We start from the raw sequence: 12,303 nt of genomic DNA on the forward strand, positions 1-12,303 counted from the left end.
TTGAACATGTGAAATGCATATCTTGTGTTTTTACATTGTGCATTTATACAGGCGCCTTGACCGTTGTGCAAACGGAGCTCAAGCGAGACCCCTTGTGTTTTTCATTTCCGCTTCCCTCTCTCTTTCTTTCTGTGGGGGTAGAATGAAGACCTCCTGTGTGCTTTGACATTCCACAAAGTCTAATGAAATTAAGGGTGAGGCTTTATGAGGAATGAGCTTTGGAATATTTCTGTTATGATGTATACCCAACTAGGCCACTATCAGAACGGCCTGTCAAATGAGTCCAGGGTCCAGAATGCCCTGCTGATTGTGCCTGTGTCCCTGTCACAGATGTGAGGAGACTAATTTTAGAGTGTCCAGTTTTTAAATCAATACCAGTTTGCCAATCACCCGTGGTGTCATCTGAATTATGGCACAGCCTTGGTGGATGTCAGGGCTCATTTGTGATGCTATGACACAACTGACACACACACACACTCGATGCAGAATCCCTTCTCATTACCCATCAGGCTTCAGGGGTCAATCTTTATAGTTGCTGGACAGTGTCAATGGAATGAAGAGGAAAGACTCACTAATCGGTCACTATATATACATTATGTATTTTACTTCATATTTTTTTTGATGTATGCAGAAGGAAACATTTATAAAAGAGTAAACAGAAAATATAGTTTTTTGTTTCTCCCCAAAACATTAATTAAGTTCCTTGAGATGTTGAAATTTATGCTCATGATGAATCTTTTACAGCAGTTATTTGCAGGTATCATAAAAACTGCAGGCCAGATGAGTGGAATAACATCATGGATGTTTAATTCATTCATATGCTGTGCCAAATTTCATCCCATTCCCAATAGTGAATGGATTTTCCTTTCCTTTGGAATGCATAAAATCTCTTTTTCAGCAGATGGGAATGATTTCACTCCTTTAAAAACATGTTATACGTTAAAAAAATGCTTGGTATTAAGGGAGAATTAGCCACTCTTGCTGATATGGTTAATTTAGTAATTGAATCTGTGCCGTAGCGAATGATCAAAGAGCAAAGAGAGATTTATTGAATATGCATATCCAAGTAATCTGAGCATTTCTTCATTATTGTACCGCTATAATAAATGCAGGTCTGGCACAGCTGAGTTATATACACTACGGTTTAACTGTCTGTCTCAGTTTTTAGTTGTGGATAATTTGAGTGCATGAAATAAGCAAAATGGTAATAATGTGCGAGAGCACTTTTGACTGAAGGAATTTCTTTTCTTAAAAATATAAATATATATATAAATATATGTGTTATTTATCAGGATTTGCACACACACATCTAAAATGTAATACTTAGAATTCCCTTGTAATATGACAATTGTATTATATCTGTACCTTTATTAAAACTTCACTATACTTTTATTATATACATTATTTCTTTAATTAAGGGCTCATAGAACAGTGCATTTAGTTGTCGAGGAGTAATGCTGCTGTGTTGTTGTACATTTGACAAATAAATGTTGAATTTGAAGGGCATGTATTTTGCACTTGACAGCTTGTGACTAAGAAATAATGGAGGGGTTTAGGGACCAAGACTAAAACAAAATATATAGTAAGAGAAAGAGAAGAAAGGCTGCCATCCTGAGGGAAAGAATTTTCTCAGACATCACTGATGTCAGTGAATGACCACGGGATGCTTGAGTGTGTTTCCATCATGAAATGAAATGAGAAGGCAGAATTATGATTCTCTCTTTCTTAACAGCTGTGGTGTAGCTCTTTCTGTCACATTCTGCTCACTCCCAATCCATCATGTAATTGCTCAGCAGCGCATAAGCGCTCCACCATCTGACAGTGCAGCTCCACACACCAGCGTCCAGTAAGACTTTACTCAGACTCTCACATTAAACAAAACAAGCACATATCAGACTCACAGACACTGCCTCATAGCATCTTGAGAACTACTGAGTGGGATTCTTCCGCATCAGTGGACATGGACCGTAAGGCTGTGTCAGTAGTCATACTCGAGGGACTGTAATGATTCAATGTCACACTCTGAGAAAAATTGCCAAGAAAGTGAAACTCCCACACAGCAGCTGACTTTCCCTCAAGCCTGAGCTGTTGACCTTCCCATAAGCCTGAGTGTGTGAGAGAGAGCGGATATGCATGTGTGCATTCATGAGAAAGCAGAAAAACTGACAAAGGCCAAAAAAAGAAATAAAATCAAGAGAATGAAAAATGATATCGGCACAAGGTCTGTCTGTTCTCTAGTTATGTCTACATATATTGTTATTTATTATGACGTTGAAAAAGAATCAAAAATATTGAAAAAATCATCCCAACTACTGAACTGTAGTGTACATTATATTTTAAGGAAAGTATTAAAAGGTGACTTCTCTGTTATGGGCAACATATTTCAGTATCTCAGAACTCTACAAACTCTGTTTACATATTTTACTTTTGCCCTTATCCACATATTCTGAGACCTTAAAAAAAGTGTTTCTCGGTTTCTAAACATGTAAAGTGCAATGTTTGTGTCACAGACTATAGCTGTGAGCTCTGCATTTCAGTCGTCCACTTCCCAAAACAACAGCAGACGACAGCGGTCCCTCCCTGTCTCTCTGTGTCTGGCTTAGACTGGCTTTTAGCTGGGGGATCCCTGTTCTGCTGAGCTCATCAGACTGACCCCTTTCAGAGAGACATGGATCAACTGCCGCTGTGGTCTACAAGCAGTGAATGTGCTAAAACAGCACAGGGTAATCACTTGGCATTAGTAGCTGTTGTGTAAAGCATTAGCGGTAAGAATTGACTGGTGGGACTTGTGGTCTCCCACTGAACGTTAAAGCTGATGAAGCTTGATCCTGGCACCACTACCGAGGGCAGCTTGCTAAGAGTGGCCAGGCTAACACATTAACATGTCCCAGCATGCTCTGGCACCAGCCACCAGTCCATATCTGATGGACTTCCTGTTATCTTTTCACTCTCCATTTATTAGCACCAGTCCATGTTTCAGTATGAATAAACACACAGAACAAATTATACTACAAGGCTCTAGATCGATCTTTCCATTAACTCTAAAACATGACAAATTTCAAAATGGTAACATTCAAAAGGTAAAACGCCTGTAAAATCAATACGGAAAATTCCTTCATATCAATACAGTTCATTGCATACAGTTTTTTTACCGATTTTTTTAGAGTGTTGTTATTCTTAAGCAAAATATCATAACTTGATCTTCAGATAAAATGACAGACTTAATTCATTCTGGTGACGTATGCCAAATTTATCCAATCATTTAGTCATAATCAACTGTGACTGCTTGCATTCAGATCTTCCTCCATCCAGTCAACACCAGATGAATAGAACCACGTCATCACCCTTTTTTCACTGTTACACAAGGATATACCTCAGGAAAAAAAAAGTTACTACTTTTGTTTCATTGTGACTTTAAATGAATGATAAATATAAACTAGCCAAACTCAGAGTTTAATTTAAACTGGAGCAGCATTTACAACTCAAATCAGTATATAATAATGCATTACTCTTCTTCACGTTGAAATACACATCACATGCAGACTTATTTAATTAAATCGCAGCCTTTCACCATTTCATTTTTTTTTTCAATTAGTTGTGCACCCCTGCTTGCCGGTGAAGGTTGTGCTCTGGGCTATCAGTATGGAGAAGTTCTTTATCTCCCAAAAGAGCTGTCGATCACACTGCTGTTTCTGTAAATGCTCCCTTTGTGGCTGATTTCATCTTAGCTTTGACATGGAGCGATTTCCAGCAGAGCTGCTGAGATCATACCTTCAGGCCTGATCAAAGTAGGGTTTTAATCATGGCCGACTCCGGTGACATTATCAGAGCATTATTACCCTCATTTACCATGAATCACATTACCTAGTCCCATCCACACAGCACAAAATCACCCTCCTGCCTCGCAGGCCGCTCTGATTGGAGCATAACTCAATTCAGCAAACACAAGCAGCCCTATAGCTCTCGTCTGCCCACAATCACTTTTACTGTGACCTCTGTAAGAAGCAGTTCACCTGCAAAGAGAAGAATTTATAAAACCTCTTACTCTCATTCTTCTCTGTGTGTCTGATGGCTCTGATGGATGAGGAGTCTTTCATTTACAAAATGCTCTTGGCGTTTTCTAACTCTCAACAAGCCCATCTTCCTCTTCTGTTTCTCTTTCTTTCAGTGCTTATCTTCCTGTTACTTTTCCCTCATCGTATATCTTGCTTGATATACTTAACCTAAATTTCACCTCCTTCATAACTCCCCTGCTAGCTTTTCTCCCTGTTCCATGACATGGTAATCATTGTGTACTTGCACTACCATTCGAATATTTGGGTTCAGAAAGATTTCTTTTAAGAAGAAAATTATATTATATTATAATATATTTCTTAAAGGAAAAAAAAACTATTTAAAGAAATTAATACTTTTATTAAGCAAAACCGAATCAGCTTATTACAATTTTTTTTAAAGTTCATGTGACACCGAAGACAGCTGAAAATTCAGTTTTTGCGATCACAGGAATAAATTGCATTTTTTTTAAAATATATTAAATTAGAAAACAGTAATTTCCATTTGTAGTGATAAAACACAGTATTTGTGTTTTCATGCAGTTTTTGATTAAAAAAAAAATACAGAGTTGGTGAGCATATAAGAGACTTAGATCAAATGCTAACATTTGAATGGTAGTACTGTATGTGTGTACAGTATGTAGCACATGCTGCTGTGTTGAGTAGACATTTCTTCACTCCACACAGAAAGTCTGACTGTCTTTCCCACAAGTTTCATCCCTCTCCAGTTGTAATATTATGATGAGCAAAATTGTTTGTATATTATTAGAGATGTGATTAGAGATATTAATTCATATGAGCATATTAGTCAATACATTTTAAAGCGGGAAACAGTCTTAGTAGTGCTCAAAGAGGAACGGTGCTCTGGTTCTGTTTGATTACAGCTGCTTGAGACTTTTAACAGCTGAATGTGTGCAGAGCTCTGTCTGTCATGATGCCAGGTCTGTGTTTACTCTCTGTCTTTGGCATGCTTTATTGCCGAACAACCTCTCTTCTTGACAGAACCAAGCTCAGCCAAACTTTATGATCACTTGAACACATCGTGCTCTTCAGACTGGAAGTTTGTGTCTAATCATTAGTGTAATTAGTTGCACAAACATGAATATTTAATGATAATTATGAAGATTTACTTCAAAATTTTATTAGCAGGTTTTTGCACACAATTTACAGTGTAAATTTAATCGGATGAAATTAAGTCAAATAGCATGGTAAACAGATTGAGTAAATCTAAATTCTGATGCAATGGCACTTTACAAAAAAATGTAAATGAATATATATACATACATACAAACTGTATACTGTGCTCTATAGTCATACATGATAGCTTTTCCTTTAGGACACATTTCAAAAGCCAAGTGATGTGAAGAGCTGAATGTTGCCACAAACATTTCTACATTTCTGCACAAATTATGTTTTCTGCCGTATTCACCGCGGAAATCATTTTTGCTTGTACTTGTATGCATCAGAGAACCTTTATTGAAAATAAATTACAGGTGGAAATGAGTTAGCATCAGCTCTCATGCTGACTGCATCATGATTTCTCTCTGAGGAGAGAACGTGAAAATGCCAAACATAGCTGAGAGCTGTTGTAAGAAAGACATTGTGACATATGTATAAAGATCTGTCCCTCAGCTGAACTACTGAACTTTCATTTTTAGTTTGAGTACAAATTATACTCATCTTGCTGATCTCAGTTATGTGTAAACACTGCAATAGCATTACAATATGATATTCTTCATAGATAAGTTTAAAGCCTAATCCCAAGCAATGTGAACAGTGATGTATAATGTACAACTTGACCCCTGGTAGTCATAGTTAAGCCATCACAGTGCCATTTGTTGCAGATGTCACCAGTACAGTTTGTTTCCTGAACCATTTGTCAACATTCTTACATACTAGGATCAAATCTGACACAGATGTTAGAGGCTTAAGGCATGAGTGACCAAAATAGTTACTGTTCCCATTCATGCTCGTAGTGCCTGGGAAAGTGATATTTGACCCTTAACAAGTTTTAATTGAATACCGGTGATGACTGGAGATTTACAAGTGCTGTAGACTGTGTGCAATGGATCTTACAGCAGCGCTACAGGCTAAATGAAGTTACAGTGTAACCAGGCTGCAGGGCGGAGGTGAGCAAGTGGAACACATTGTGTACTAGAGCAGCCTTGACCTGCATGCTCTGCTCACTGATTGCAATGGTTACAGTTTGCTAATAGTGTGTTACTTCTAGAACAGTTAGTGGGCAGCAACTCAGAATGGCAAAGAATGCAGGATCTCGAAACAAGGGCTGCGTCTGAATATGCATATTTCCCTATCCCTACTACATAGTATGTGAAAACAGTATGTGAAAAGAATAGTATTTACAGTATTCATAAAACAGTAGGCAAAATGACATTCTGAACTGCGCATCCACACTTTAAAGTAACACAACTGTTCTTGTTAGTCATATTACGAATGTAATATGTCCAGATTTCATTGATACAATGTATAATATACTTTTGTAGCAAACTAAGCAACTTTGGTAGCAAAGCAAGTACTTATTTAAAACAAGTGCCTACTCAGAGAATATGTGATTTCAGACCCAGCCATGTTATAAAAGTTGAATTTTGCACACTGTTGACATCTGCTGGTTAAAGCAAATGGCGTGTTATACAGAACAACTGGAAGTGTTTTCCGGAAATCTGAAACTACATGATTTGGCCAGTTACACTTACTAATTCACAACAATAGATGTATAAAGGCTTAGAACACACATCACTAAAGTCTTTGTGTACTCCCAAAAATGCAATATGTACAGAAGATACACACATATGAAAACATTTTCGCTTAAAGTTCATGTATAAACCTCCATTCATTCTAGAGCAATTCATATCAGCAGGATTTATATCAGGATTAACTCATAGTACTGTTGACTGATGAACATGTTCTTCTTTGTTCTTCAACTTAAATGACCCTTTAGGGTTTTGTGCACATAAACAGACAACTTTTCACAGGTATCCTGGTTTCATTCTGCAGAAATCCACTTATAGCTCCCTATAGAAGCAAGACTCCACACATCTGGCATCTTAACTGCTGATCTCATAGAAAAGCCTCTCACGTCAATACATAAACCTGTTAAAGTGAGCCATGGAGCTGAGTTGCAGCTCTAAAAGTTACTTAATCTCTGATTTTAACTATAATTCCCACGTCATATTGCCTTAGAGTCCATCAGAGAAGTAAGAACAGCCTCTTGGTTCACAGAACGCATTTTACATTCCACAGCAGTGGTTATTAGTTGTTTTTCTATGCAAGCATGTGCTAGATGGACTAACTTGACTATTGTGCTGCTTTTTTGCTTCTTCAGTGTTTTGGACAAAAGTGATGCGATTTTAAGATGGCATGACAAGTTAGAAAAATTCTTGACCACTCATTCTTTTTCATTCCAGAATGCGACTCTAAAGCCCATATTGTTCCGTTTTGAAACAAACTTTTAGTGTATACAAACAACTGAACACATTCACTTTCAAAGTATATTTAATCTGAATGGATGCATTATAAACACATGCACAATAGAAAGTTTAATCTTTGTCCAGTATGCTGTTTCACTCCAGAAGTGAATAAAATACCTTTGTGTTCTTGTAAACTAGACTTTAGAGTTTTCGTGATTAAATTGAGAGACACAAGATAGTGGATTAAAAAAAAAAAAGAGATGTGTTTTAAAAAGAAAAGTTGAACATAAATGCTCTGTTTTTAGGCCTGAGATGTGAACAAGTCAATCTTGTGCATGTTTACATAGAAAAACAATAGAAAAGCAGCACAGTGGAATGCAAAATGTATTGTGTGAACAAATCTTGTTTGTTCACATACGTGTGAGGCTGTTTGTAAGAATATTCTTCCCCTGGGACAGTGACAAACTGCTACGTATATATCTCCCGGACAAACGCTCTTGGTTAATGACACAGCTTTCTACCAGTCAGAAATGGTAACACACGTTTAGTTAACACTGCTGTGACTGTGAAAGAAGCAGTGTGTGCAGTAAGCTTAAGCTTATGATATGTGTGTTGCCCATGTACTGTATATATGCAGCTATATTGGTCCTGCCATTTGGAGATTAGTCTCTTATGGCAGCCTGTCCTTAAGGAGGAAATGGATGAAGGTATAGAGACATATGTGATTGGCATCACAGTTTTGATTCATTTAGCGAAGTGTGTGCTTCATGCATTATGTATGTGTTTGCTTGCATTGTTTACATGTGCATATTGGCTTCCTTTCTAGAGTCCCTCTGCAGACCACATCACATTTGTGATTTGCCAGGAAAGGAGTGACACTAGAAATAGACACTGAACAAAGGAAACATGCATGATGCATTTCGTATGCTTCACTATAGCAAAACACTATTTCAAGAATTACAGTGAATGTCTGATAATACCATATATAATTTATAATAGATATATAAAAAAATCTAAGAGCTGTTTTTGATTTTATAAATAGAAGAGTGTGATGTGAACTATTGTAGCACTGGGTCTCCACTCATCAAAACACTGCAAAGGTTTTGAAATGTACTACATTTTTGTATTTACATGAGGAAAAAATGTCTTAGACAAAAAAATAAACAATAACAAAAAACAAAGCTGTTGTTTACCTCTGTTGATGCCATTACTATAGATGTTTGTTGGAGTTTGAGAATAAGGACTATTTGTTTGTTATGTATTTATGATTGTCATGGCACACTGAATAAATGTCTTTGTATGATTAAAGGATCATTGTTTGCCATCTTGGCAATAAAACAATGGACTCTGAACAAGTTGCATGTCCATCTCTGAAATCTTAAACTGACATTTTAATGGAATAGTTCACCCAAGAATTAAAAATTAAAATATAAAATGATTATGTAATTCCACACTTTTTATGTATGTGTGTATGTATGTATTTATTTATTTATTTAGGTATTTATTTATAAATGTGACTCACTTATGTCTTTTTAAATGTTTAACTGTCCCTTTAAATGGCAGAAAAGGAACAGCATCAGCCTCTGGGCCTAGAAGTCTGCTTTGTAACTAGGCTTTTTGGTAACTGATGAGACCAGTAGGTGTGTTATTCTGGCAGTGGCTATGTCTAATAGCTCTGAACATGCTCATTTAGCCGTGACCCAGTGGGTTGAATGGAGGACAGCTAGTCTATCTGGGCTGACACAGCCTGGCCTGTACCCACAGCACTTTAGGGAGTGAAAAAAGTAGATATTTTCTAATTTTAGATCCAAACAATTAAGCTGCTGTTTTTAAAGGTCGCACAGTAGCCACTTTTGTTGTTCTATTTATTAAAAGTAATTAAAATTTCAAAGGCTTTTCCCTGGATGCATAATTTTGACAGGGGTGGTTGATTTTTTTTTTTTTAAGTCTTTGACCTGGGATTATTCTAAATTAACAACATATTGCTATAATTGATAATGTTTTTTTTAATGTAGAATGTAGTCTTGTAATCTCGCTTTACCATTCTAACATGCAAGTAAAAGCACTCGTTTACTGTGCAGTTTTGTAATGTTGGCCAAAGTCAGCTGGTCCTTTACTGAAAGGGTCACACAATGTAATTGCAATGCACTTTTAATCCACTTGTTTTCTCATTTTAATTTTCAGCAAAGCAACATTTTAACAGTGTCCCACTGCTCCATTCTTCGGGGGTCATTCAGTCTCAGAATAAACAATCTCCTCTCTGCTGCAATCTTGCTGTGAGTCACACCATGAACTAAAGCTCCGTTTTGTTTCCTGCCAATGTCTGATTTATGGCTGGTCTCTGTGTAGGTATATTTGGGACCACCATCAGGTCACTTGGGGCTCTGTGAAAGAAGATTAACCATGACTCTAATGTGATGCTTTGAGAGTAACATTCCACACAGCGTCTCTCCTGGAAGGAAGTGTCATGTAACTGTATAATTTATCTGGATTGTCAAAAATATAAAACTAAGTATATTTTAATGCCTTATTGACTAAATAATCTCAGTTTTGTAACTATTTATTTAGTGGTTTGCATTTGGGTGTCTGATTCTAAAAGTAATTTTCAGAGGGATGTCCAGTCTTTTTTGAGTCCATAGCCTGACTTCCAGAGGGTTTTCATTAGATGTGGAAACAGGGCACATTAAGGCAAGAACGTTTAGAGTAAATAAAGCCAATAGAAACTAGATTAGGTCAATTTGTTTTTAATTCAGCACAGATGAAGACAGACGGGTGAAACTGGATCCTTTTCTCCTCTACTCTGTTCCCTCCCTCAGGTGTCTGAGGTTCACCATGTTTCTGCAGCACCCCCCCCCCCCCCCCCCCAAATTAAAACTGTTAAGTCAATATAGTGTAGCCAAGAGAAGAACGAGATAAAAGAGAACACTGTATCAGATCCATCTGTTGGCAGTTCCTGGCTTCAGATTCAAACCTCCCTGTGTTGTTTTTGCTCACAGAGGTGCAGCTCTGAGTTCTTTTTATGTTTATATTCCTCCATGGTGCCTCATTCTACTGGACTTCTTCAGCTGATCTGTAATGGTAAAGTGATGCAGTTGCTGTAAATAAAAATGTACAATAAGTACTGTATATATGTGCTTTGTATTTTAATTATTTACATATTTACATTAAATCTACATTCTAAAATATGAGCAGTGGTGGTGCAGAGCATGTAATCTGCACTTTTCACTGTCCATTATTCTCTAACTACAGGCAGGCAAGTCTACTGAGCTTTCCCTTTGACATGCTTCACACTGTGTGTGTGTGTGTGTGTACTGTATGCATGTGTGATTTCCAAGGCCATGGGAGTGTTTTCCAAGTGCTTGCTCTTCCATGAGAACACCTGAGCTCTTCAGCTGATGCGAAGCCTCAGGTTGCTCCATGTCGAGAGCTGTTTAGGGTAACCATGCGCGACAAAGCTGCCTTCGATCGTCTGTTTCTGTCATTAATTGTCTGTTTCTACTCCATCAGAACCATTCACTCTTCAGTTCGAGCTATAGCAGTCCTCTCCATCTTGGGCTTACAATTAAATCATTTACTTGGGGTTTTGAAGACATGAAAGAGATGCTCTGAGGTTTTCAGGAATGTGAGATTTGCCTGCGCTAAAAGACAGCATGCTGAATATCCTGATATCCTTGCTGTTTGATGCGGATCGTAACATGCGATGGAGGAGGATTGACCGATTAGCCTCGTTGGCAGTATTTATCATTTTATTTATCCTGTTCATCAACTGTGTTTGTTTTTAAGTCCATTTTAAGTTGCATTTGAGTTACAGTAATTCATGGCTTCTCCAATGCAAATATTTCATTATAATCACTTGTATTACATTTAATTTCATTTAGCATATGGTGACTCATAAAAGTTTGTCTGGATTTATGTTTAAATTTCAAGTTGTGATGACACTAAGGGTCTTGGGTAATAAATGGGTTTTTATTTCTTTGTGGGGAGACATATTGGTTGTTGAAATGTTTTATAACTCTGTCCTATCACGTCCTCTCCTTCCCTCCTTTTCATGATTCCTAAAGCCTATAGCTATGAGAGAATGTGACCTATTACACCAAGTTATTTTTGGGTTTAACCCTCTGTTCTGGTTTATGACAAGAATTTATCCAGCAGCTTGACTAATCCAAAATATCCCTAGCCATTCCCCTGCAACTGTCTGTCAATCATCAAGCTATTTGTGGAATTACATCTACAAGCAGTGACCTTCTGACCATTAAATGGACTTTTAATAGAGAACATAGCGTTCAGTGTAAGAGTTGGTTTACTTAGATTACAATTTATGTTTTGTTTTTGTTGCCTGTACTGAAGTGCTAGACTAAAAAGTAACACTTATCATTAGGGACTGATTTGGTGATTTTTGTGCAGTATCTAATTTGGTAATTGTAGTACCGAGTTAAAATTTATTTTTTGTTATCCTTAGTTTTGCTGTTTTCAGAAATGAAACCTTTACCATCTTAAGGACAGTTACAAGAACAGTGGAGATTAGAGAGAGTTTGCTTCCTTTGTTATAGTTGGCTTGTTGAATGGAAATTAAACTATTTTAGTCTCTTGTTTGCTGAACTGCAGGGATACTTAAGCGATTATAACTGACAACCAAATGATTGATTGTACTCTTAAGTAATCAATTATATTTTGTGATTTTGTGAAATGTTTTCCTTTTTATCAGCTACAAACATAAGTTAACATTTTACACTGAAAAGTACAGCCCATATTACTGATTTCAAAGCAATATAAACAGCATTCTAGCGTGCTGTCCTGTGGGAGGGGATCCGGAAACCACAGGA

The 12,303-nt window shown here is 37.1% G+C and overlaps 1 protein-coding gene across 17 annotated transcripts in view; it reads left to right on the forward strand.

Annotated features, from left to right (window-relative positions):
• Nucleotides 1-12,303, forward strand: part of LOC132105458 (tight junction protein ZO-1-like) — a 144,533-nt gene that overhangs the window by 57,401 nt on the left and 74,829 nt on the right. The window lies entirely within an intron of this gene.

This window comes from Carassius carassius, chromosome 2, assembly GCF_963082965.1.
Source record: "Carassius carassius chromosome 2, fCarCar2.1, whole genome shotgun sequence".
NCBI classification, from domain to species: domain Eukaryota; kingdom Metazoa; phylum Chordata; class Actinopteri; order Cypriniformes; family Cyprinidae; genus Carassius; species Carassius carassius.